The sequence below is a fragment of the Dermacentor andersoni genome, chromosome 9, assembly GCF_023375885.2.
Source record: "Dermacentor andersoni chromosome 9, qqDerAnde1_hic_scaffold, whole genome shotgun sequence".
Lineage (NCBI taxonomy): Eukaryota > Metazoa > Arthropoda > Arachnida > Ixodida > Ixodidae > Dermacentor > Dermacentor andersoni.
In genome coordinates, this window is record NC_092822.1 from 68,766,175 (window position 1) to 68,793,056 (window position 26,882).

The following is a 26,882-nucleotide window of genomic DNA, read 5'->3' on the forward strand; positions in this document are numbered from 1 at the left end:
GTCGATGTATAAAAACGTCTGAAATTTCAGACGCGAAAAACCTTCGCCATTCGATATTGCGGACTTTTTAACAGGACCGCAGTCCACAGGTCTGAAACAGCATTAACCGAAGCCACCACCACCGCCATTTTGATTATCTCGGCGCCTCGAACCGGCGCTTTCACACGCAGATACACTGGGAGTCACCACGGCAACATTAGGCCTAGCTACTTCGACGTTCACTACCAAGCTTCTTACTGTTCGGTGGCATGTATTTCATTAAAACAATTCGCCGCTGTTAGTAATGGCGCCGACTCTGCCTTTGTAATTCTCGCCAATATTTGAAGCTTGGAAAGCATGGCGCGTTGCATGATACCGGTTCCCGAAAGTCAGCTTCGCCTTAATACAACATTGTTACGCGGTGAAGCATACGCGATGTATTGCGGCGAAGCATATCAACTGTGGGAAGGGGCAACAGCCAGGGGCCAAGGTGTGCTTTCCTTAATTATACACGCGGGAACCTGCCGTCTCATATCATAGTACAGGCCCCGATACGGCTAATAACTATACTGCCAGGCCCTTGGAACTATTGCTGACATGCCTGTGGCGATTTGAGCCCGTAGGGGCATAAAATGCGAGCATTCATTTTTTTGGATTACCAGATTTTTCGGATGTTTTCGCGACCCCAGGGGGTCCGAAAAATCGGACGTTGACTGTATAGCCAGGATGGCAGTGAAGCACATGCGCAGATCCAAGGACAGTAGTGCGCCGTCAGCAGTAACGTCAGAATCCCATCAGTGAAAGCCTACGGCGATACAGCTGGATACTTATGAGCACAGGTGCACCAGCAGGCACTAAAAAGTTGATCCGGCAGGCAGCTAGAACCACTTGTGAAGTCAACAAAGGCACAGTCAGAGATGTAACTGCTGCCACACGGCTGCCGCTGCCGCTGAATGAAGTTGCTTCAGGGAAACTTATATAGCCAGGCTGGCAGTGAAGCACATGCGCAGATCCAAGGACAGTAGTGCATCGTCAACAGCCACGTCAGAATCCCGTCCATGAAAGCCCACGGCGATACGGTTGGATACTGGGGAGCGCAAGCGCACCAGCAGGCACTGGAAAGTTGATCCGGTAGGCAGCTAGAACCACCTGTGAAGCCAACAATCCCGCAGTCAGAGATGTAACCGTTGCCACACTGCTGCTGTCACTGAATGCACAACATATTTGCAACAAGTTTCTTCTAAGTACTTGACTCGACAGCCTTTATTATAGCTGCCTTAATTTTCAATGCGACACCTTTTGCTTCCGCTTGGCTCATCAATTTTGTCGTGACACCGGCAAAACAGTAGAATATAAAGGGTTGCGTGCTGCATCACATACAATGAAAACGTCTGTCGTTTTCAAGCAGCATGTGGCACACCACACAGTGCGCCGGCTACGCAGCTTATCCAGGCTGATCTGCTGACCTCACGGGCCCCGCTGGGTGAGCAAGGAGGCCAATGAACCCCGACACACCACCTTAGTCTGGCCAGCTCATAGCCTCCAAGACTGTGCAGGCACCGATTCAATCTCTGTAGCCATGCCTAGCTGCACCAGCATTTGCAGTGCACCACAATGAGAGAGAAGTTGATGCACCGGTTTTATTGTGATATCAATTATATGTACACTCCAGGCACATTTCTGCCATCGCCATCGCCGTGAGGTTCCATATAAAGTTCAAGGGCAATAAAACCGTCGCCGCGTGGCATATGTTATATGTGCAAGTGAGAGGGTGTGAGGGTGAGCCGGCGAACGCGGTTCAATCTCGCATGCGTGAGCGAAGAATGCAGGCATGTAAGGCAGCGGGATCAGGCAAGGGAGGAGGGGCGCTCTTCTCCGGCGGCTGCTGGGGTGCCTCAATGTCCTCCTTTCCTGCCACTCTGTGCAGAGTGGAGACAACCGTGGCATCTACTGCGATGTTGTGCATGTGAATGGCAGACACCGTAGTAGACACCTTTGGCAGATGCCGCAGGGACACATTACCGGCGCTCGTGTATCTTGAAAGCGATCCGCGACGTGGCCAAAGTGCGCGCCCACGAAGGCCTTATCTTCAAAGTGATCTACAATGTTTGCAGAGTCCATGTAGTGCCGGTAGCTTCGTATGCACTATGCTTCTGATGTTTTGTTTGCGTTGAAACGACAGATGCATGACGCTCAATTCGCTTGCTGCTGCCACAATTCCTCATTCCAGTATTTTGACACCGAGTTTCCGCGCACATCGAGCAAGATGTGATCATGTTTACCTGTGCGCATGTGACACTATGCTTGTTTACTTAGTTAAAACATGTTGGCAGGCTAGTTGGTTTGAATCCATGATAGAATGTGTAAGCACGACTGAACAAAAACGTAGAAAGCAGACACACAAAGACAACGCTGTCACTGTGTGTCTGTTTCTTCCTACGTCCTTGTTCAGTCACACTTACACATTCTATAACCTTTAATTTAATCAGTAAGCGAATGTTAACAAGTTTACACGGCCGCTAAAACTACTATCCTTACTTCCTACAGCTATCCACTAATTTGCTATCGCAATCGGTGCTTCGCCTTTTGGGCAAAACTGCAACTTTTTAGCACTGCTGCCCACAAAGAGCAGCTCACCATTGCACTCATGTCCTTACTGTTGCTTCTCGCACTGTGCAGCTAGGTGTGGCCTCTAAGATTGCGCCGGGTAGATCTCAGAGGCCATGCCCAAGCCACACCTAGCTACACCGGCCTGCACGGAGCACCTCAGTAAGAGAGAGATGTGCAATGGCAGTGAGGAAGGAGGAAAGCAGTGAGCCACTGCTCATACACGGCTGCGAGAAGACCAGCATTGCTCGACGGCGTATTCAATGCAGAGACATGAGTTTTGAACTGCTGTGCCGAACGATTGTCGAACACCGTGAAAAGCTATGTACTAGGCGTGCAACGATCAGGATTTTTTTTTTTTTCGGAGACAAACCTAGATCGTGATATCCCCTGGCATGACAATTTGGCCTAGTTAAAATGAGATTTTAGATATGAAGATCTATGAGGATTTTAAGAAGAATTCCATTTACTTATTTCCATTATTTTGTTTTATTACGTTTCATTATAAAAAGGTTCGAGTGTACATGCAAGCCACACCAGTCATGCAAGATCATTAAGTACAACAGTGGTACCTGGTACTATTCTTGAGAAGCAATGAAAAGCACTGGCACTGCAAACAAGTTCAATTTTGCTTGCACACACTACACCACAGTGCCACCCAGTCGCCCCTAGAACTAAATCGTGCTGAACATAATCCAGCTGAATAACTATATTTTCATAGCATTTCATTTGCAGGTGCTGTTATGTGTGCACTGACTACAGCATGTTTGTTGTAATGTTTCACACTCAATATCCAAAGTTTTGTGCCAGTTACTTATAACACAAAGGGCAAAACAATGTAGGCTTAAAGTCTGCTACTTTAAGCTTGCATTGGTGCAAAGGACATGTGAATAAATTGGACATGATAGTGATGACAATGTTGTAAACTGTGCCATTCTTTTTTCTTCTGCAGCTTTTGCTTTTTCCTTCCATACAAGTGCAAAGCCAGATAAAAAGAACAAGACTGTTTTTCTTAGTTCCGACTATTCACATATAGAGAACTTGCCATTAGGCTTTTTGACAGAAAACCTTCATAAGTAATGGGGGAAGTCACGCTGCCTCCAGCTCTTTACGAGATAGGCGGACACAGCAAACAGTTTGGAGAGTTTAACTGCTGCTGCTGCAGTAAAATTAGGTAGTTACTTGGACTTCTGAAACAAATGAGACCTCATACTAGGCAGGATGTAAATGCATTAATATGCTAACAATCTGGCAATGTTTTAAACTATGAATATAGTTCCAGACAAGACACGAGTTGAAAGAAACATGGAAACTTGAAATGATGAGGAGTAGTTGAACAAAGAATGTCGCTTTAAGCAAGCGTTTCAACAAGGGCACTTGTTTTCGTAAGGGTAGCAACTGATTTCTTCAGCAGCAGATGGCAAGTAAACGTAATTGAATCACAGTAAGCGAAACAAATTCTACAAATTGCACAGCTAAGAGTCAACAGCCTATAAACACTAGTCATATGAGCAAATGAATACAGAAAATTGGTTTTGGCTGTGCCAATTGCACAGGACTGCTGGATTCTTCTTTTTACATTTTTCTTCTTTCTGATTATGCATGGCAGGTCGGTATGACAGGTAATACACATGTAGCAGCGGTGTCTTGCAAAGCAGTCTTAAAGCTAGTCAGCGCCTAATCTCAGCTAAACCCTGCAGAATGCGCACAAAGATAGGGGACACATTTTTTATTAGGTTTCTTCCCTTCATAAGGTCATGTTGTAATTGATCTTAAAAAAGAAAAAAAGAAAGTTGAAATTTATAAGAATGACAAACACTGCCACAGTGCTGTGTGAATTTCGTAGTAGTGTGGAATCCACAGCAGCCCCGACAGCTGTGGTATGTTACCTTATGGTAACCTTCATATTTTTGCACTAAACGTGCGACGAACGTGATGCTGTCATCAATTCACATGAACCACGCGACACCAGTACATTTGCATGATACTTTGTTCACCAGTCCGCATGTCCGAATGCCTTGGCAGGTGACTCAGGCCACAGGCAAGCCCCACTACACCATTTTAAGCTCCCACGCCAGCTCTACTTAGGGACGTATTCTGGGATAATCACTTTCGGCCATCAGGTGCATGCTGATTGGCTGATTGAGCACTTGGTCATGCAAAGGCGATAGTGTCACTGAAAGTGATCATCCGAGAATACGTCACTTAGTATACATATGTGACATCACTAAACATCACAGATGGCTTCAAAGACTTCCAAGTGCCCCCTTACTCATGTTGATGACTTGGTATGCCAATACCAACAAACATTACGGGGTTTGCTTCTGCCCAAACACAACTCTGATACTGTATGTTTTAAGCTTGAGCACAAATTCTGCGTAATTAAGAACAGCTTGAGAATATTACCAGTGAAACAATTAACTACTCTTTCATAGAACAGGATGTAACATGGAAGTCTCACCGTATTAGTAAAAAACAGGTTGCTATTGAAACATAAGCACTTCAACTAGGAAGCAAAATTATATAAAATGTGAACATTGCCACAAATGTGTTGATAACTTTACAAAAAAGACAACAAACTGTGTCCTGGTCTCAATTATATGTTTGTTTCATTTGCATTTTTTTTTTCTGAAATAATTTCAAGGAACTTGTTCACACAGTCATGAACACATTTCACGCAAAGGCACATCTAAGGTAAGCCATATCTTCAATATGCTAGTACAGCTCTGAAGTCACATGAAGGCAATGTTTAAGGAATTCTCATAGACAACTGTGACATTCAATTTGGGTAATATTATAATAAACTCTATGGTTGAGTGAGCAGGAAACCTCTCAATGCAGTTTAGAAGTTATCTACTGCCGTAAAACATTCAATCAGTCGGTTGAGCTACAAAAAAAAAAAAGAGGAATTGCAGCAGAACCCATCTTACAATGACTGTCGATGGTAATGCATTAGCACTGAATCAAAATAGCGATGCAATGCAGTCACACCGTCGAAACGAGTTATGAGGCATGTACTGCAGTGGGGCTGCTCTGTCAAGCTTCCACAAGAACACTGCGTGTGGCCTCCAAATAGCATGACGCGCCAGTGTGTACGAATGCTAAGAAACACATCGTGACACATCTGGGCTCTTCTCTCACACTTCTTTCTGGAGACTCACTTTGCCATCTGGTGCCACTGCCAAGAAGTCCGCATGTGGTCCCCGAGACGAGAAGCGTGGCACGCTGGCGGCTGCGAATCCTGAGAATCGTTCCCTTGCTTGCCGCACACTCAGTGACCCAAGTTGGCGCCAGCCCAATGCATTCATGGCGCAGCTCAGCAAAGCATTGGCGTGAAAGGCGTTCACTGAAAGCGGCACATACTTGATGCACTTGTGGCGCAGCTGGTAATGTGTCGGGTCGCTGTTCTTTAGGAACCCTTGTGATGTGGATTCGATTTTGCTCAGCATCGAAGAAATTTAAGGGACCTTTTCGTCACTGTAGAGCAGCACATTCCCATTGACTCATACCTTGTTACCCAAGTTGGTGTGAAGGATGTTCATTGAAGAGCGGCACACAACTACTGGCACATACATACCCACTGACTCAAGTTGGAAAGAGGTTCACTGAAGACCAGCACGGATCGAGCGGCGGGCGCATACTGAGCGCTCCAAGTTTGCATCAAAGAGTTTCTTTGAACAGTGGTACCTACCAAATCCTGCGTGTACAGTGACTCATGTGGGTGTGAAAGAGATTCATAGAAGAGGTGCACATATGTACAAATTGCCACATACTCAGTGACCCAAGTTGGTCTCGCGGTTGGTTTTGAACCCTGTTTCCTCACCACAGTAGCCCGATGCACTACCCATTCGCCCACTGACTACCCAATGACCCAAGTAGGTGGGAAAAAGGTTAGATACATGCATACATACATGCATGTACGCGTGCACACACACACGCACACACACATACATACATATCCTCCAGAAAGTGCTTGAAGTACCCAAAGAATGATAACACATAAAAACTGCAAGCCCTGACCTTTAGGGCTCCTTCCCAGTGTGACAGGACAGGTGGATCAAGAGTTTCCCCTTCTCCAAAAAGGATGCACCACAGTGCACGCAGGAAAAGGGATGCTTTCTTGGGTGGCTGCGTAGATGCTTTTGCAGGTGGGGACGCTGAGTGAATGCACCTGGGCAAAGGTGGCACTGGTAGGGACGCTCTCCTGTGTGGCTTCGCAGATGTAGCGTGAGGCTGGAACTTCTTTTGAATGAGCTGGGACAGAAGTGGCACTTGTAGGGACGCTCTCCTGTGTGGCTTCGCATATGTGGCGTGAGGCTGGAACTTGTTTTGAATGAGCTGGGACAGAAGTGGCACTTGAAGGGGCGCTCGCCCGAGTGTGTGCGCAGGTGTTTTACCATGTCACATTTGTTCTCGCACTTGTAAGCGCAGAGCCGGCAGGAATGCAGCCGGCTTTCTATGGACACAAGCGACTCGTATTGCTTCCGGGAGCTTGACAGCAGGGTACCTGCAAATTCACAGAAAGCACAAGAAAGCAATGAAAATTACACAACTGCACCTGGTAATCAAAGACTTGCCACACTTGTGGGCAAGATATGTGAAAAACCTTGGACTACCCAACCCACATCTTGTCTACAGTGCTTACATGTTTTGGCAAAGGTCTTGGCAACAGTGCACTACGTGTGTCGCACAAGCTCCTATCGCTCTATACAAACAAATTTCTGCTAGCAATACACGGAGAGGTTGAACTTGGCATGCAAATTGTATCTTATGCCTAAATAGTAAAACTGCTCCATGTATTTCACACTGCATTGCACACTCGCCTATTAAACTAAAATGACATACTTTTTACATCATAATTTGGCACAAAAATACTATCAGCTGATATTTCAACACATAAAGAATGTGAAACTAAAAATGAATGAGAAAAATTAATGTCATAAAAAATAAGAAACATGAAAAAAAATAAACACAGCACTTATAAAGGTGAGAGTGGCACCACATTTCCTAGTGGAGGAGAGCACTGCCATTTTTCTGTACATTAAACAAAACATTGTTTCTCTCTACCAGAGCATTATAAACAAGTACCACAACTATTTTTTTTTTATTGCTTCAGCAAAAGCAAAATGAGACTACAAAGTACAGAAGATAACTTGTCCACCAACTTTTGTTTCCGTCACTTAAAGTTATGCAAACACGCACAAACTAAACAACAGATTTCTGAAGATCGGCAGAATTCCCTGCTGTATATCACCTTGACTGAACTACGTCCTCTGCAAAGAGTAAGATATACGGGAGAGCCAACTGATCTGATAGCAGTGTTTCCTTTGTGATATGGCAAAAGTGCTGTCTTGCCACTTGCACAGATGGCAACACTTGCCATTGCTCCATGTCAGCTGCTAGATTTGGTGCACTTCTTTTGCTGCTGTGTCACCAACCACAGCTGTCGCCTTCAACCCCTCTGTTTTGCGTCCAACTACAGACACTTGCGCTGTATGTCACCTGCCCAACATCAGTGTGAAATGAATCTTTGTTGTCTGCTTTAGCTTGCACTGAAGATGCTTATGTGTAGACATTCGCTTGTCGTGACCATTCTGGACAAATGTTCTTGCTCGAAATCTGTGCAAAGTATTCACACGAAGCTCTCACTATCTCCACCCCAGTCTTTTCGTGCCATCAGTTGCAAATGAGCCATCAGAGGTAGCAAGGCTTTTGCTAGATTTTGCGCATGCATATCATGACACAATGATTATTTGAAAAAGCAAGCAAACTTGCAGATGTTTAACGTTGCAGCAAAGAGAACTTAGAAGACAAAAGAAATGTGACTGCAAGTGCACTATAACCAAAAACTAAACCTTCATTTACATTCTATTTTCCAGCTATGTTCTTAGGGACCATAGGAGCAGCTCTTAGGGACGTTCTTACTTCACTCAATAAAACTACCTTTCGATCATACGTGACATGAAGAGGAGGAGGAGGAGGAAATAACTTTATTGTGTGCCCTGCGAGTTGGTGGGGAGGGCCAAAGGTCCCGCCTAGGTGACGGCCATGACATGAAGAGGGAATTTTTTATTTCATTTGCCATACCTACATCGTCATCCATAAACAAAACTGTTCACAACTTTTCAAACTCAGCATTGAACAAGCTTAACGTAAAGAAATTACGTGCGCAATGTGGAATCCCCCTTGATTTCGACAAAACATAGGAAAACTAATGTGTGCAAGCTGAAGACTCAAACCATGGCAGAAACGATACAGCATACCGTGACAACTGTGTAGTATGACAACCATTTGAGACAAGTCGGTATCAAATGAAAGCAACAGATGTAAGCTTGCAACATTTATCCAACAATCGAGCAACGCGAAGCGCATTTTTGAAATCATACCACCACGCAGCTTCATTCATTTCTTGTCGCCTGTTATGCGACCCTCTTCGGCTGCATAAGAGATGCTTTTCAACATGGCTATGTACTATCCAGTTTCAATGGCATATGGCGCATTGCATTTGGGCTAGCAGCCTGGAGAAGGAGGGGAGGGGAGAAGCATTGCCAAAGGCCTGTTGTGGAGGTGAGCAGCAGAGGCAGAGAGCACGGTGGTGGCATGTTACGCGTGCTGTGAGCAAGTGGGTCTGCTGCATCATTAACAGAAATGAGCAAACGCATTAGCAAGTGCCAGAGTCAGCTCTCCCGCATATCTTGCCCAGCAGTTCTCTGCCAGTACATTGCAGTGTCATCTTTCTTACCCTGACAATTACATCTCAGTGACTGCTGGAAAAACATTTTCTTTTATGAGCTCTGTAAAATAACGGGGCAGCAAGTGAATTTGCCATTACACTTGTTCCAGAGTAAAGTCACATCACTGCGGCAATGCTACATCAATTCTATATCAAACTGTGTCATGTAACAAAGAAAACAAGTGAATTATTTCTGTGAAGAATCTAGCGAGCTGGTTTCCTGACAAATCATGAAGCAGACATCTTGGGAGTTTCATGGGAAGCATGGACACATCTGCAACAGCACAAAGATCAGTGTCAAAGCCAGCATAAACAGTAACAACACAAACTTTTCCCCTTCGTAGCAACAAAAGTGTCTACTAGGCTGTTGGCATGATGCTACACTTCACAGTGTATTAGGATATCATTTATCTATTGCAAACATAAATTCATGCCAAGCTTCTTTTTAAGACTGCAATATATACACATTTTTTTTTTTTCAATGTAACAGTATTCTTGTTTTGTAGACAGATTTCTATTTGCCCATAGTCTTGATAACAATGGCACCTTTTGCAAATGTTATGCGTCCCAATGCTCCAGCCAGCACTTATTCAGCATGTCAAAAGTTCAATTCGTGAATGCTGGTAAAGGTTCTTGTAAAGTCACAGAACAATTACAATTTTCTCGACTTTCATCAGTAAAGAACTTACAGCAACAACAACTTGCCATCTTAGAATGCAGAGGCTACAGCACCAGACGCGGCCTATGCAAAGGCTTCATATGAAGTATATTGGTATGAAACAGCCACACAATGCTTATCAAAAGATTTTGTGTATGCATAACAAGACCACGTGGGAAGTATTCTTCATGGTTGGAAAACAGCATAATGTAATCCACAGTACGTCCAAACATATACAGGCATCATTGTCCCTAGGTTGAATCACCAGTCAACAGGGGATACCTGTAAGCCTAGCTACGGATGCAAATTTTTTGTTGAAGCAGCACAACCTAGTGGTGCGTTTCAATGCACATCGATTGCAACGCTGCCACAGTATGATTAATTGGTGCCCACTTCCTCCCAGTGCATGTACCACAACTGCCATTCAAACATAGGTCACCACATTTTAGCAAACTCTAGCACCTATGCAGTGGTGGTTAGGGTGGCTAGATTAGTACTGCTACTACTACTCATTTATACATAGCTACACAAATGGCACTTTCTTTGCTTTTTTGCATGTAAAAGCTTATTAATCAACTGATGAGGGTTGATGAGACTGCTAGTAGCTGCATTCAAATGCATATTCCTTCCAATTCCTTCTCGTCGATAGCATTTTGCAAATGGCGATACTTCAGAATTTCTAGAGTCCAAAAAAAATATAAGTTAGGATTAACTGACAACGTATATTATGGATAAAACCACTTCCAATCTCACTCCAACTCATAAAATTGGCCATCCCTGTGCAAAACCTGTGCAAAACCTTTCATGCAGTTTCACAAGAACTTAAGGATAAATGAATGTGCATATATTAGGCACTGCTTTTCTCGCGGAAAATGTAAACATGCTGCAATGGAAAGGGATGAATGTACCCCAACAATGTGTCTTGATGCTCCTCACATGTCTGGTCTGCCAATATGACCTCTTTAGTATACTTATACAAGTCATCAACCATTAACCTGAACTGGCTTAACAGCACAAAATGCACTTTACCCTGCATGCACAAAGTGATCTGCATCTTTTTAGTGTGGGCCAGAACAAGGAGTGATGAGGAAAAAAGAAACACTCCTTCAAAAGGACAAAAATCCTGAGTTTTCAAAATTGTCATTCGGTGTAGAAACGCAGAAAGACATAGACCCATACAGACCAGTAGATTTGGGAGTACCACATATAATACCACGTGGGGTACAAGGGAAGCTTTAGACCAGACTGAGCGGCCCTGTTTGACAAAAGTTCATTCAGGTTTGTCACCCTGAATCAATAGTTCGCCAAGCTGTCTGGCTGCATTTCAGCATTTGTAAGGACCTCGGAATAGGCTAGTTGGTCCATGGTAAATGAAAACCTTCAGCGCAAACTTGACGAGGACAAAACAGAGAAACGAGAATACAAGTCCAATGCCGACTTTCAATTGAATCTTTAATAACTTGAAGTCACAAATATATGTGTGCGCACATCATTGTAGAATCACACGAAACCTGTCATAAATGCAACTTTCTTTTCCAATAGTGATAGTGATGGCATGCTGATGCAACTACTTCCTTTCAAATTGATAAAATAAGCCTCCATGGTTTCGCGTTCAAGCTTATCACATGCCCATTTTAAAAACACGCTGTTACAGAAATGTAGAGTGCATTTGCACCGTTTGCAATGAAAGGCAAGGTGCCCACCAGAGTGGCTCTTAGCAGTCAGCTTGTGTTCTCGCGCAAGGTCATTAAAACATGCTCCCATTTGGCCTATATAGCTCTTACTGCAACTTAATGGAATCTTGTACACAACTTCACTAGTGCATTTGGTGAAATGCAAAACGTGCCTTTGCTCACATAAACTGCAAGTATGCAACTGCGTTCACAAAAAAACTGCAAGCAATCCCTTATTTGTGCCAAATTTCACACAATGTAAAAAGGATAGGAAGAAAATACGGAGCAAATGTAGTTTCCACAGTACCATGCAAGTTGTCACACTTCTATTTCGCGGCTGAAAAAAATTGCACATAAAATGTGTTAGTTTGTTATGTGTGACTGCATGAGAACTGAAGGCACAACTTGGGTATATGGTTACTTTGCAAGCCTGGCTACACCCATCACACCTTGACAAAACGTGCAAGAAAAACACATGAAGTGAATTGAATTCTGGTGTTTTACGTGCCGAAATCACGATTTGATTATGAGGCATGCCGTAGTGGGGGACTCCGGATCAATTTTGACTACCAGGGGATCTTTAACGTGCCCCCTATGCATGGGACATGGGCGTTTTTGTATTTTGCCCCCATCAACATGTGTCAGCCATGGCCGGGATTTGATGCTGTAACTTCGTGCTTAGCAGTGCAACACCACAGCCGCTAAGCCACCGTGGTGGGTACAAGGTACACAGATACCTCAGGTCACTGCCCAATAAGGCTGTATGACGACAAAGCAAATGTACAGAATCGCGTATGAGAAACGCCAGAGAGAGAGAAAGAAAGCTCTTTAGTGAAAATCAGAGTGGTTATTTCCACCTACATGTGAGAAATGCCATGACATAATTAAAGCCTCTGTTACTTTAACATTAATTCTATTCCACAGGGGGGAAAAAGTGATTTACAATAAAAGTTGGGGAAGTAGCCATTGAGGATGGATTATCATTCAGGGCTTAATTCTAAATTTAAGCTGTCAGCACATGCACTGATATCACACATCATTCCTGTTTGGCAGGCCGTGACAAGAATGCCTGGGGCGTCAAGTTGTCAGGCAGGATGTGCCCTGCTAGCTGTTGCCACTCTGGCTGTGGCTTCTGATGTTGTCTCGGCTGTCACCGGCATCAAAGCTGTGCATGCAGCTATGGGGGCTTGGTGGGCATGTGCTTGCAGTCTTTGAAGTTGCCAGACTGCCCGGAAGGTGTCTTGAAATAGCAAAACTGTTGGCTGCACCTGTGTGAAGAGTCCAGTTGGCTGCGTTTTACACATGCCGAAACATTTAATCCCAGCAGAAGCATCAGATGCAAGAGAGAGCACAGACAACTTTTTCCTCTTCCTTTATGAAAACTGAAAATTATGTCATTACAAAACACTTGCTTTGCAAAACACACCCACACATTATTTATTATTGTAGACAAGGGCAACAATTATCATGCTGCCTTGTAACTGCTAGTTGTGTTTGCACATCATGCTTTGGTTTGTTTTCCTATCCCCTCCCCCTCCTTTTATGCATGCACACACACACACTTTTTGTTTCCCCATAACTCGTTAATTAATTAAATTGAATTACCCAACTTTTTAATTATTGGCTGAGGACCCCAAGTATGATACGCAGACTTGTAGTACATCTCACGTAGTCCTTTCGGGTTGCAAAGAAAGCCAGCGAAATATGAAAGAAAGCCACATGATGGAGCGGTTGCGTAGTGGTATCGTGCTGATCTGAAGCGTGCGTTTGGTGAACAAGGTCGGTTGCATTGTGACTGGCGACGGGGAAGCAGCAGGGCGTTCCTTATCTCCTTGGCAACTCTCGGCCAGCAGCGAGCATTGAGGCCGACGAGAGCCGACCTTGTTCACCGAATGCACGCTTGAGAGCAGCACGATACCACTGTGCAACCGCTCCATCACGTGGCCTTTTCTCATATTTCGCGGGCTTTCTTTGCAACCCAGAAAAAAACGACTATGTGAGACGTATCATACAGGAAATAACTCGATTGGTGGTTTCTGAAGGTGTTCCACAAATCTGTGTATCATAGTTGGGGTCCTCAGCAAATAATTAAAAAGATGGGTAATGAAATTTAATCAATTAACCAGTTACGGGGAAAACAAGAAAATTACCTAAGTTACTATAGGCCAGTGCGAATGGTATACATACGGTTCAATTCACTTCTGACGTGCCTTTCATTTTTAAAATCTTGGCTCAAGTTAGGTTGGACACCCTGTGTGTGTGTGTGTGTGTATAAATATATATATATATATATGTATATACATATATATATGTTTCGAGATAGAATCAATAAATCACATTGTTTTCCAAACCTCGAACTGCGTGTCGTAAACTTCAAGACATACACCTGTGTGTCTTAGCTATGCAACATTAATAAATATGGATTTTTCAGATGATAAATTCAATTTATGGTATCTGAATATTAACCCATATTCACAAAAATTTCTAAGTGCTGTCTGTGAATGCCATTCCCAAGATAATCTCCTAATTATCACACTGATTTCTATCATGGTTAGTGGGCACACGAAACACTAGTAAATGAAAGAATGCTCGAGGTAAGTTTGTGAAAGGAGGCCCTGACCTTCCAGTAACATCTTTTACTGCACATTGAACTTCTGAGTAAGTTATACAAGCAGAACAGAATTGAGAAACTTTCACGCAATTTCATGGGCAGCAAGTAAGCTGCCGATATTGAAATAAATGAGAAATTACCCTTCAAACAAGCATAAGAATTACTTTTCAGGCCAAGTGCAACACAATTTTGAAGCATGTAAAAAGGCTAGCTCAAGATAATGTGGATATAGAGAAACCTCCATGCAAAACTTGGCATTTGGAATACAAGCAGAAGCGTCACGAAAAGCTATCAAAAACAGTTGTTTTTGATACTAAAACTGGGAAGAAAAGTAAGCAAGTAAATAAATAAATATATTTCTTTTTAATTAAGAAGAAAGAGAAAGAACACACCACCATTACTGCTTGCCAGAAGTGGCACGTGACCTTCGACATTACTATGGTGCGCCCAAGCAATGTTAAAGGCCACGTTGCTGCATAACGCAGATACTACAGCCGCCCCTGGATGTCGCGATGAGCCCTCCCGTCATGGAGATGCTCGGACTACCGCAAGCCAGCCCATGCACCCAATGTCGACGGCTGCCTGCGGTGTACTGGAACACACCGGACACGGTGTGCTAGGAGTTAAACCAGTGACACCTGTACTGTTTGAATACTGTTTAAAGCCCGCTAACAAAAACACTATACAATTAGCTCTGCAGCTTTGTTGATATTGGTTCAGTTGTATTTACTATTATATTTATAAGAAATTATGCAAAAGTGATATTTCAATGCAGTAGGCTTTTAATGAAAGGCAATAAGCCACAGCGTAAGAATCACTTCGAAATGTATAATTTCACCGCACATGTTATGCTTAAAAGAAATGTCGTAAGTTATCAAATGCAACAACTTGTGCAAACTGTTTCATTACATCGCCACAGCAATTCTATCCACAACAGTCATCCGAGGTCATTAAACACAACACTGGTACCATTCTTGAGAAGCAAATGCAAGCATTTGAAGTGGAAACAGCAAGTTCTACTTTGCTAATGCATACATCCCTGTGCTACCCAGTAGCACTAAGTACCAAATTGTACTCAACATACAACAGCTGAATAAGTATGTCCATAATGTTTCCTTTAGAGGTGCTGTTATGTGTGCAGTGGATACAGCATATGTTTACTGTACTGTTCTATACTCCATATCCGAAGTTCAGCAACAGTTATAACTTATAATGCATAAAACACAAGCCACAAGGTCTCTTACACGAAGCATGCATTTGTACAAGATACATATGCAGAAATGCTATATAATAGCGTGACATGACAGAGAGATAGATAAAAAGAACATCATATCATCAATATAATTTTGCTTGGGTCAAATGTTTTAGTTATGAAGGACGTGGCATTAATTTTTCAGGGATGGAAACCCTTTCAAGTGATGGAAGATTTAGAGACCTCACGGACACACTACACCATCGGACGTGAAGGAGGAGGACTATATTTTTGTTTTCTAAGTAGTTATATTTTTTTCACGCCAGGCGGTAATTTTTGAATGAGCTCCGAAGTTTTGCGATCGTCAAAGTAGAAAGCAAAAATGGCCACCTCCAAGAGCGGCGCTTTCTTGCTTCGAATGATCGCAGATGTTATGATTCCGCTGTATCCGTGGCTGATTATATCGATGGATCGAGCAGGAGCGAGTCTCAGGATGCTGCCTATTCGTCGAACTTTGACTCTGAGAGCGACAACGATACAAACCAGCCTGGAACATCCGCAGCCCGGCACGCCCAACTGTAGTGTTCGCAGTTAAATTTTTGTAGTAGAATACCTGTTCAATGAAAAATTGTGATTTTTTCAGAGATAGTGCCTATTAGGCAGAAATAAATTTTGTATATCTCATTATTTTTGGTTACATATTTTTCTTAGTATATAAAAGCGTGTCTTGCGAACTTTGTCCAATTTTATCCCACAATATCTTGGTTCTGGCAATTTATATCTTTTTTATTACCTATATTTCGTTAATAGAACTTTTATGCGTGAAAAGTGCATTCATTCTGCTTTTTGTTTATGCATTACATAAAATATTGAGTTCAGTAGTTTCTTCAGAAAAAGAGTATGGCGTAACCAGCAAAAAACACCTATTTTCCCCATGTTAGGGAAATAGTTAAGCTTCACCGCAATACTTTGCGTACGCTTCACCGCGTAACATAGCTGTGCTGAGGCGAAGCTGCCTTTCGGGAACCGGCATTATGCAACGCGCCTTCGAAGTCAATCGCGAGGATTAGAGAGGCGGAGTCGGTGCCATTACTGACAGCGGAGAATTTTTTCAATGAAAAACACGGACCGAATGGCAAGAACCTTAATAGCGAAAGTCGAAGCAGCTAAGCCTCGCGTTGCCACAGTGGTTGCTACGGCTGCCAGCGGATCTGCGTGCGAGAGCGCTGGTTCGAGGCAGCGAGATAATCAAAACGGTGGTGTTGGCTTTCATTAATGCCGTTTCGGACCTGCGGTCGCGGCAAAATGTCCGGCAAATCGGACACCGAAGGATTCTTGCGTCTGAAAAGACGTACGTTCTTATACACTGACTCTACGGGGCACGTGGTGGTGCCGCGAAGCCGTCCGCATTATGGGGCGTTTCCCAAACACCGGGCGTCCGGAAAATCGGTCGTTGACTGTACACTGACAACTCCTCCAGCCGACGACACGGTGCCAAAGAGAATTCGTTACGATTCCTCTCTTTTACACTCGAGCCAGGAGTAGGGCGACTTTCGTTCCCTTTCAATAAAATGACAGCCAATTTTCCCTGATTGAAGCACAAATTCCCTCTTCCCTGAGAATTTCTATACTATTCAATATCCCTGAGAATTCCCGGTTTTCCTGGTTGGTAGACACCCTGGTGCCGCTAACTTCGATGGATGTTGAGCATTCATTTCCTCCATACAGACTAAATTGACTGAAAAAAATAAAAACTACAGAAATCCTGAGAATTGTCTACTAATTGTCTACTTAAGCATTGTTTGGCTTGGATCTTACTTTGTTTTTGTTCAGTTTTGCTTACTTGCTTTTCCTATCTTATATGCGTCAACCCACGACCATTCTGGTGGCAAAGGATGCTTAGGCTTTAGTAGACAATTGTCAGATTTTCTCGCCGCATCCGGCCTATTCAATGCAATCATACCAATTGAGCCAGAACACCAGGCACAAGCGTGCCTTGACGGAGCAGAACAGTTGAAAAGAAACACCAGCTGCCGCAGTAACGCATGAGGCGTTGCGTAAAGGGGGAGTGCATCACCGCGAAGCCATGTCTCCCTCGCTGTCGCTCTCACAAGCCTGCGTTATGCATGCGTTTCTTGTCCACGCAAGCTCTGGCCTGCATTCTGAACGAGCCTCGGTAAGGGCCAATGAAAACTCACCAAGCGTGTCAATGCGGTGCTTATCCGTGAGGTATTCAAAACTCGGATGCTCAGCAGTGTTGAATTGGACATTGAGCCACCCAAAAATCTCTAGTTGGCCCACACCCCAATTGAAGTAGGTCCCCCCCCCTAACTTCAAGATGGCCTAACCCCACATTTCAGTTGTGCCAACCCAAACTTCAAGTAGGCCTACTCCCAAATGTAAGTTGATCCACCCCCAAAATTAAGTTGACCCAACCCGGAATTTCAATTTGGCAATCCCGAAATTTCGGTTGGCACAGGTCCAAATTTCAGTTGGCCCACCCTTACTATAAGCTGCCCCATGCATTTTGTAAGGAACCCTATGTATCTCTACGGGTATCCTCTTTTTAGGATATTTTTTTGCTTTAAACTGTTTCTTATTGCTCAAAAGCTACCAATCACCTACATTTATGCTATCATAATCTTAACTCACTCTAAACATCTTAACTTTGCAAATTATGCATTTATGTGCAGCTATAAGGCATTACACTTTTCGCGTGACAGGGCTGGGGGACTTGCCGAAGAATGCTCATGCATTAAATACAGGCACAACATGAAACCCAAAAATATTGGTATGCCATTCCTGCCAACTCTCAAATTCTTTGTAGAGTATATAAATTTGGACTCGTTTTTCTCATTATGCAAGAATGCAAGAGAAACGCTAGCTCCAAGCAAGTTGATAGTACAGGTAAGTTTCTGAAAAAGGCAGTATCACCTGTTTCCGGTGATACATTGGTCGGTTGTTGACTGGCCTTCTCAATATACATATGGACATGAATCAAGCGTTTTGCTTGATTCGAGATAATGTAGAAGGCAACAATTTGCAAACAATTTGCAGAGGCAACTTGAAAGCGCTACCAGGCAATAGCTTGGTAGGGAGGAGGGATCTTTATCCTGTTACAAAACAGGGATGCCAATCACTTCTTTCCATGTGGATGGAAGATGCCCAGCTGCCCAGATGGTATTAAAAAGTGTGAGTAGAGTGATTTGCATGTCTGTGTGAAGATGTTAAATCGTATCGTACACAACTCTGTCAGGACCTAGCGCAGAGCTCCAACATGCGATCAGGGAAGCTCTCAACTGAGCAACGCTGAAAGGACAGTTTGGTTTGGGCTACATTTATAATAAAGTGGCTTACATCCATCTATTTCTTCGTGTTTCCCAACTCCAAATAGTAGATTGAGCAAAACACATGCTCAAAGCGTTTACCAAGAGCATCAGTCTGGTCTTCCAATTTGTTTCCCCTCTTCATTCACCAAGGGCAACTGACGGATCTGCTACCCCTTAAAGAATCAAGCTACTTATCCCGAGATTTTATGGACGATTTTAATATATACGTTGTTGTATTTTGCCGCTTTTGTGATCAGTGCAGCAAACAAATGGATTCCACAAACAAGTGGTAGCTCATGCAAAAGACGAGTCTCTTGGTGGAACGATGACTGCTAGCAGGTGTGAAAGAAACAAAATGAAGTATGGGCTATACTTTGTCGATCCCCAAACATGTAAAATCTGATTGAATTCAAACATTAAATCACAGGGCAGGTGGATGCGACAGCAAGCTAGGAAGGCAAGCTGGGAGAGTTTCTTTTTTAGCATTAACCTGTACATACCGGAGGCAAAAGTATAGAATGGGCTAAGGAGGCTTACAATGATCCCAGTCAGCCAAGACTAGTTTACATCGAGGAGTAGGCGGAAGACATTTGTGTTGCTGCATTAGCTTTAACATTACAGGGAAGTGGTCGTTTCCAAAATGATATTTTACTGAACCCCATTGTAGATACGGAAAGAGGGCTGCAGAGCCCATTGCTAAATCTGCTTGAACAATGCGAACTATGTTGGACATTGTAATAGGCAGACTCCTTTTTATTAAAGAGGCAAGTACCAGAGGATACAAGAAAGTTCTCTATGAGCCGGCCTCTTGTGTCTCACCGGAAGTCTCCAAATAAAGTGTTATGGGCATTAAAATCACCAGTGATCATGAAAAGGTTCCAGGAACTCATCATTGCGGCTGTAGAATTGCTTTGCTGAGCTGCTAGTTGAGTGGTTTGTAAATGGAACAAATGGCTACCAACTTGTGAAGCATCCCCAAAAATGGTCATCCAAGATTACGGCACACTTTCTTAGCCACTAGTGGAATAAAGTTAGAATATTTTGGACTTGATATTATTTGGAGTTTCAGGCGGTACCTGTCGAGCCCGACTTATCGGTCGGTGATATATGGATAATGGGGAGTTAAGATTTATTAATCTGCTTGCTATACTGTAGATATGCAGACCACTGCGGCCACACCAGTTTTGCACTGTCACTAATTTTGGAGCACTTCAGCGCAAAATCGTGTTTTCCTTTATTGGCATGACGCAGGAAGTCTTGTTTGGCGCAAGAGTGTGAGCAATGTATATAGATCTACAGCGCTCAATTATGCAGTAGATAAGATTCTACAGTGCATGCATGCCATGCACTACACATCCGTTCAGTCACACTTCCTCCAGTGCACCTCAGCCTAGCACTGTAGCAGCCATAAATTATGTATACAGTATATGCATCTGACATCTAAAAACTTGCCCAATTCCAAAGATGCAGAGCATAGCTAATACGTGCTCAAACCTAAGTGCTAGCTCTTTTCAGCATGTTTTGAGAATCAGAAAAGACTGTGAAGAGAACATATGCGGCTGTTGCTGCATGGGGAAGGGCAGTCACACTTGCACGTACCACAGCGCCTTACACTTTTTGTCACCAACCCAGAATGCTTCTTTTGTGGTGTCAACTTAAGTTGACATTAAAGAGACACACTAAATCAGTTTAGAGCTATAAAGCATCCTCTGAGAAATCATTGTTTTCGTTAAGTTTATAGAAAGTTGTTTACGAGTAAAAACAATTATTGTTAAATTTATATTTGTTTTAATTTTGCACCATAATCTCTGAGTCAGCATGACATTGCTCACACCGATATATTTTGTCCTATCTTGGCTGTAGTGGCAAAGCAAATGTTCTTGAAAATTTCCAAATTCAGTCTTTGGCTCCCTTCAAAAATGATTCTGTCCATCTTTGCTAATAAAATATTAACTAGGCACGAGAAGATGCCTTCAAAATCTGGGACACCTAGGTTGGCTAATTGGAATTTGAAGGTGGCCTCTTTAGCTCTTTTCTTTCTTCTTGTCTAACTTATTAAGACTCCTTTAAAAGAGTGGCTTTTTGTGTGTTCAAGAAAGGTAGTTCGCTAATACAGCCCAGATGAACTTGCTTATTAGCATTAGCTTAAACTGAATGAACTTGAAAACTTGAACATGAAACATAGTGCTTCTGTTACAAGGCCATTTCTGAAACGAGTCATGTTACGAATCTACATGCTGGATTACTGTCTACGTGTGTGTGTACATATGTACCAGTAGTTCATCTTGCTTTCTAAATTCGCAATTTCCACTGCTGCAGCTGCAAAGGCACGTAGACAGTGCTGACAATCATGCAGCTTCTTGCCTGTGTGTGTCCATAAGTGTGTTGTCACGTTGACGCAGCTCTCCACAACATAGCTGCAGAGCTAGCACAAGCTGATCTTCCTCACAATAAGAAACAGTGATATGGCACTGGTCTCTCTTGACCTGGAAGAGACGTACACAGGGCATTAACACTATGGTAGGCTGTGCAGCTTGGTGTACTATGACAGGCAGTACAAAACAGAACAGTGCACAGTAGATGGTGCAGGTGTGTGCCTAAATTTTGGCCACACATGACCTCTGTGCCCTTTGCGTACTCTTCAGGCACAAAGGTCAGATGAAGAATGGACAACACAGTGAAGGTACACATATACACATGCACAGGTATCTTTATGACCTCTACTCTCCATCTAGACACGTACTCAATAGCTTGCCATGACTTAGCACAAAAAAAAAAAAACATATTGAACAGAGCTTCGTCTGGCGGCAACAGCACAGCAAGCTAGGTGCAGAGATGTTATCAGAGAAACTGAGGGAAGAAAATTCAATGTGTCCAGCTTGTGCAGTCACTGCTGGCCACATGAATGTTGAATAACAAATGGCTTTAGGGAAGCAATGGAAGAAAAAAATTCATGTAGGACAAGAAGCCACTTAGCAATGGCAGAAAACAGAATAAGCGGAAAAAGCAATTGAAGCATGAATCACATGCCGAGTGGTAACAAAGCTAAAAGACCATTGTGAATATATCCGGTGTTACTTTCTTGGAGTTGACAGAATTTTAAAAATTGCCTGTGGCATTAACGAAAATCTACTTCATGAGCATGACTGCTCTAAAAGGCAGACAAAAAAGAAATGGTATCTGGGGTAGAATTCATTCGTTAATTAATTACTCCTTTGTTTGCTGTGCTATCCACAACTGAAACTCTGCTCCAGCATGTCAAGAACATTACTATGACTTTGGAATCAAGTTTTCCATCCTTAAATCCGCCCCTTTGAGGTATCGAGCTCACCGCATCAAGTCCAATTTGTTGGATTTCATGGAGGCTTAGAAATGACCCGTTACCCTTGAAGGTTCAGCAGAAGAGTTCAGAGGGTCTTTATTTCTGTCACAAATGCAGTGCGCAATGAAAATTTTTCGGCATGGCCAGTGACAACCTAATAATTCAGTACAAGCTCCACCCATAAAAGTATGTACCGGCTGCATTGTCTGCCTCTATGCCCCAAAATGTGTTTCTTGGGGGACACCAATATTGAAAGACATTCCCCTCTACTGTGCTGTCCCAGAAATTAGTAAATGTAATTGGTTGACGCACCTATAAAGATAATTTATGATTGACTATGAGATATTACCTACTGCAGTCTCGTGTTGTCACTGACTAGTTCCTCAAAGGGGCCCTGCAATGCACCAGGGAAAGCTTTTTGAACGGCACCAACGGCACCTCCTCGATGCCGTAATATTGTGTACTTCGCAAACAGGACCTCCCTAAAGAGAGTGCCACTGTGATGATTGGTTAAAAAGTAATGTACCGTCATGTTTGCACGATAATGCAAGTACTGCGAGAAAGTCTACAGCATTGGGTTTTACAACTACAGTATAATCTCGGAACCCACTTAAACAGAATTGCAGCTTAAGCGGAACAACAACCATTGAATTGGTTGCTTTTGTATTTGGGTAACACAAAAAAACTTTCATCAATTGGAACCAAAACTTTCGCGACTCTCTGTACACGGAACAGAAGCAAGCTCTACAGAATTTTTTCAGGAGGAGGCAGAATTCGAAGTAATTTTTCTGGCTTCACCTTTCTTCGATTCAAAAAGCCTTCCCTAATACACGGTGAAATTGATAGATATTTAATGCTCATCATGTTCCAACCTGGAACACCTTGCAGCATCATCACTCGCCCCATAGACGGCCAAAATAAGGACAACTGGAATTTCGGACACCTTATAGCACGCCGTCTGAAAATATGGACTCCTTCACGAACCCGTGTTATTCGGCCACCAACTGGAGCAGCAAAAACAATGCTTCTGCTTTGTTATGTCACCAGCACCTCCTCGAAATGGATCCAGCAGCCGTCGGCCATGCCCAAAACATGAGCACAAATTAGTTGCTACATTCACTTCCTCACGCTTAAGATATCTACCACTGTTGTGAAGGTGTATTACACATATTGCTGCCCCCCTGCATATCTTTCTCAGTAAACAGAACTCCTGTTAATTGCAATGCATTTATCCGGTCCCTTGAGGTTTCGTTTAACAAGATTTTACGGTATTTTAACCCTCGCAAAGCCATGGGCGAGCGGTTGCAACCACGCGAACGATGCATCACATGCCAGGCAATGGTCACCACGTGGAAGCTGTTGTAACCATAACAGTGATGCCATGGCCTTCGAGATTTGACTACATGCTGCCTAATTGTGGGTACTATAGAAACGCCACGGAACACCATGAGCAGGCGGCTTAGCAACTGTAGTTCGCCAGCTTCCCCTAATGCCCTCCTGCAATTGGGTGACATATTTTGCATGGAAGAGTTAATGTGCACTTAAAGTCGCAAAAATTCGAGTGGAGGGTAACCCTCACTTTGTTTGAAATTGGAATTTTCTCTGACGGATAACTTGGGTTTTGTGTGGGTCAATATTGATATTCCTTTTGCTCCATGTTCTATTACATGCTGAGAATAGGTCTAGAGCAAATATGGTGACCTTAAAATGGCATTGCAGGAGTCCTTCAGCTGTGTACAGAAAGGAAGATACTGTGCTAATTGGCAGCGTTGAACAATTTCAACATCAGGCTTTCCACAAAAACAGCCATGTACATATAGAGAAAGAAAGGACAAAAACTACAAGCAAAACTAAAGGAAGAAGTCAGCAGCAAAACAAATAATACAGTCCTACAGTGCATATTCGTAAAATATACTACAGACATTAATGAAAATGAGCCATGCTCACAGCAGCAGAGAGATAAGAAAAAGAGAATGCACACCATTGAACGGTTAGCATATGGCCTAAAAAGGCAAACACTTTGCAAGAATAAGGTCAAAAGAAATATAGCATCTAGCCAAGAAAACTAGCCCAGTAACAAGCCTTGTTGAAATATAGCATCTCCAGATGTTTCAATTAATGATAGCTCAGTGTTACAAACTACAGCTATTACATTTACTGCTACAGCTGCCCTAAAACTGCAGCAAAATATTCTTGGGCTTAAAATGTAAGCTGCTGTTTTTACAGAAATTATGATTATACGTTTTCTTTACCAGCACCTATGGCAAAATAAAACATGCATCGCGATTCCATTTGACAATTTAATAGGAAGCAAGAGTCCTATTTCCAGAAATAATTCTCATCACCAATCTACTTCAGCAAGATGAAGGTCCCTCCCTACGCCTTCAAATTTATTACCTTCCTGTTACGTTTCACTAACATTATAAAAAAAGCAGCATGAAGATGGAATTTTTGCTCCTCGCTAAATGTTTCATTTTTCCACTGCCATCTTCCCGATACAAATGGTTATCTGTTCTCCACAAGCCCATGATATTTGTCGTTTCACTGTGGGGTGCACAGCTGCCTTGAAATATATTTATCTTTCAAGTTATGACTCCATAGGTTGGTTCGGGACGAATGCACGAATTACATACACACTCGCCTACTTTTCAAGGTTATGCCGTATTTGCCCATATTACACAAGTTCAAGGTAAGAAAATGTGTGCCACAATCTATCGCGCCCCTCATTTTTGATAACAAAGTAGCATGCCTCAGTTTCTTGGACAAAGAAATAGCATGCCTTGGTTTCTTGGAACCATGAAAAAGAAAAAAAAATATCCGCCTCAATTCCACCCTGTGAAAGTGTATTTACCACGACCTACTGTATAAAGGTAGTGGTATTTACAGTGAAGCTAGTGCAAACAATAGACAAGTGCCATCACTCCATCTGACGAAGACGACGCTACACAAGCACCACCACAAGCAACATACAGGGTCCATTATGAAAGTAACGCGCATTTTCTAGGGAAAATAGATTTATTGGCAGGTCCTGTACAAATGGTGAAAATTATTCAATATACCCTGCCCCTGCATCAATACACTTGCGGACCGGCTGCCAATTGAGGTCCATCCTCATTCTTGTAGGCCCTCCGCCTTGTGCAAGTGCATTATTGAACTGAACTTCTAAAAATAAAATGTGTCAGAAAATTCTTAAAGTGCGGCTTACGCACAACCTACATACATGATAGCATGGGATTGTAATTCCAATATACGAGAAAACATAATTCTGTTACGCGGAAACCCAAACCCCTTTTCCAGCTGCCGCGGCGGTACTGTTGTTGAACAGTGCTTTCCATAATGTCGATTACGGATACAACGTGCAGAGCGCCCACGCATATCAAGGACAGATACATTGGGTACGTTCGATTCGCCTGCACCACTTGAACCAGTTCACGAGGTGCTGCACCCTGCCATTCGTTTCAGCGGTGCAGCAATGGCGGCCGCAGAACCACGACGTTCGTTTCAAAAGGTGCAGGAAAGGTGCAGGGCTGGTTCATGATTTTGCTGCACCCGCTCCACTGTCGGTGCCGACTTGGTGCAGGCATACAGGTGCGAAGCAGCGACGCAGCAGACGACGCAGCACACGGGCGCGAGCACCGTAAAAAGCCCGCTTACACACGTGTGATGTGTCTACGCAACTGTAGTGTGTATTTACGCCCCAGAAACCGATCATACCTGCAGTTCAGGACCTCTCAAACTTACGCACTCCGTGCACATTAGTCTGACATAGCATAACATTTACACCGCGTCTGCACCTTTGCATTCGTTTCGAGTGTTTCGCTGGGCCTGCACCTCCGGAATCGAGCTGCACAGTTTTTGAACTTCTCGTGATCCGCCGTGAACTGGTTCACAGTGGTGCAGGCGAATCGAACAGACCCATTGTATGCACACGTTCGTCATGCGCGCGCGCACGTGTGCGGAAGTGCAGCATCTATCCTCATTCTTGTAGGGACCTCCGCCTCGCGCAAGCGCGCTACTGAAATAATTGAATTTCTCAAAGTAAACTGTGTCACAAAATTCGTAATGCACGACTTACACGCAACCTACAGACATGATAGCACCGGACTGCAAACCGAATATATGAGAAAACAAAATTCAGTTGCGCGGAAACTCCAACCCCTTCTCCAGCTAGCGGTTTTTGGGTGGGCACGCCACAAAAATGCCGACGAAGTTGAGGCTAACAGTTTTGCTGTAAAATAAAACATGCATACGTTACCCCCACAGGATAAAAAATCTTATCGCATAATGTTCACGTCGACACTCAGTTATACTTGATGGTTGATGCACAACACGACGTCGTCCGTGCGCCGTCCATTGTGTTTGACATTCCACACTTATTGCAACGATACTGCGAACGTCGCGACCAAGGTTGTGGCCCAAGCCTTAACCAGACTCAACTATCCACTTCGCCAGTTCGTCCGGTGATGCACGCAAGAACGTCAAAACCATGTAGCTTAGTATCTCGTCACTTTTTCGAACGAATTTCGGAATGAAACTAGCGCCATACTAGCGCATCGCCGTCGTCAAGCCAACCGCAAACGCGTATTACATGTGCAGGGGACGACGTCTCGTGATGCACTGACTATAGGTTGTTGAAAACGCTGTGGGTGCGGTTTCGGTTTCGTATCTATTTGTGGCGTGCAGTCAATGTTTGTACGTTTGTACCCATTTTCCTGAAAATAGAGAGGCGTGTTCAGGTAGATACGGTAGGTAAACCACCATGCATCATGTAGAATTGC

At 43.4% G+C, this 26,882-nt stretch overlaps 2 long non-coding RNA genes across 3 annotated transcripts in view; both read right to left on the reverse strand.

Moving 5' to 3' along the window:
* LOC140213100 (uncharacterized) overlaps positions 1-6,694 on the reverse strand; it is a 37,685-nt gene extending 30,991 nt beyond the window's left edge. Inside the window, exon 1 of the long non-coding RNA XR_011890019.1 lies at positions 6,607-6,694. This is a non-coding gene — a long non-coding RNA (uncharacterized lncRNA). The remainder of the gene's footprint in view (positions 1-6,606) is intronic.
* Positions 6,695-11,408: 4,714 nt separating this feature from the next.
* Positions 11,409-26,670, reverse strand: LOC129384079 (uncharacterized). 2 transcript variants are annotated; one of them, XR_008611845.2, is made up of 4 exons: positions 26,360-26,670; positions 22,114-22,206; positions 21,147-21,268; positions 11,409-12,918 (listed from the first exon to the last, which is right to left on the reverse strand). It is a non-coding gene; the product is annotated as an uncharacterized lncRNA (long non-coding RNA). The 2 variants fall into 2 exon arrangements; XR_011890018.1 differs by lacking the exon at positions 22,114-22,206.
* Positions 26,671-26,882: the final 212 nt, after the last annotated feature.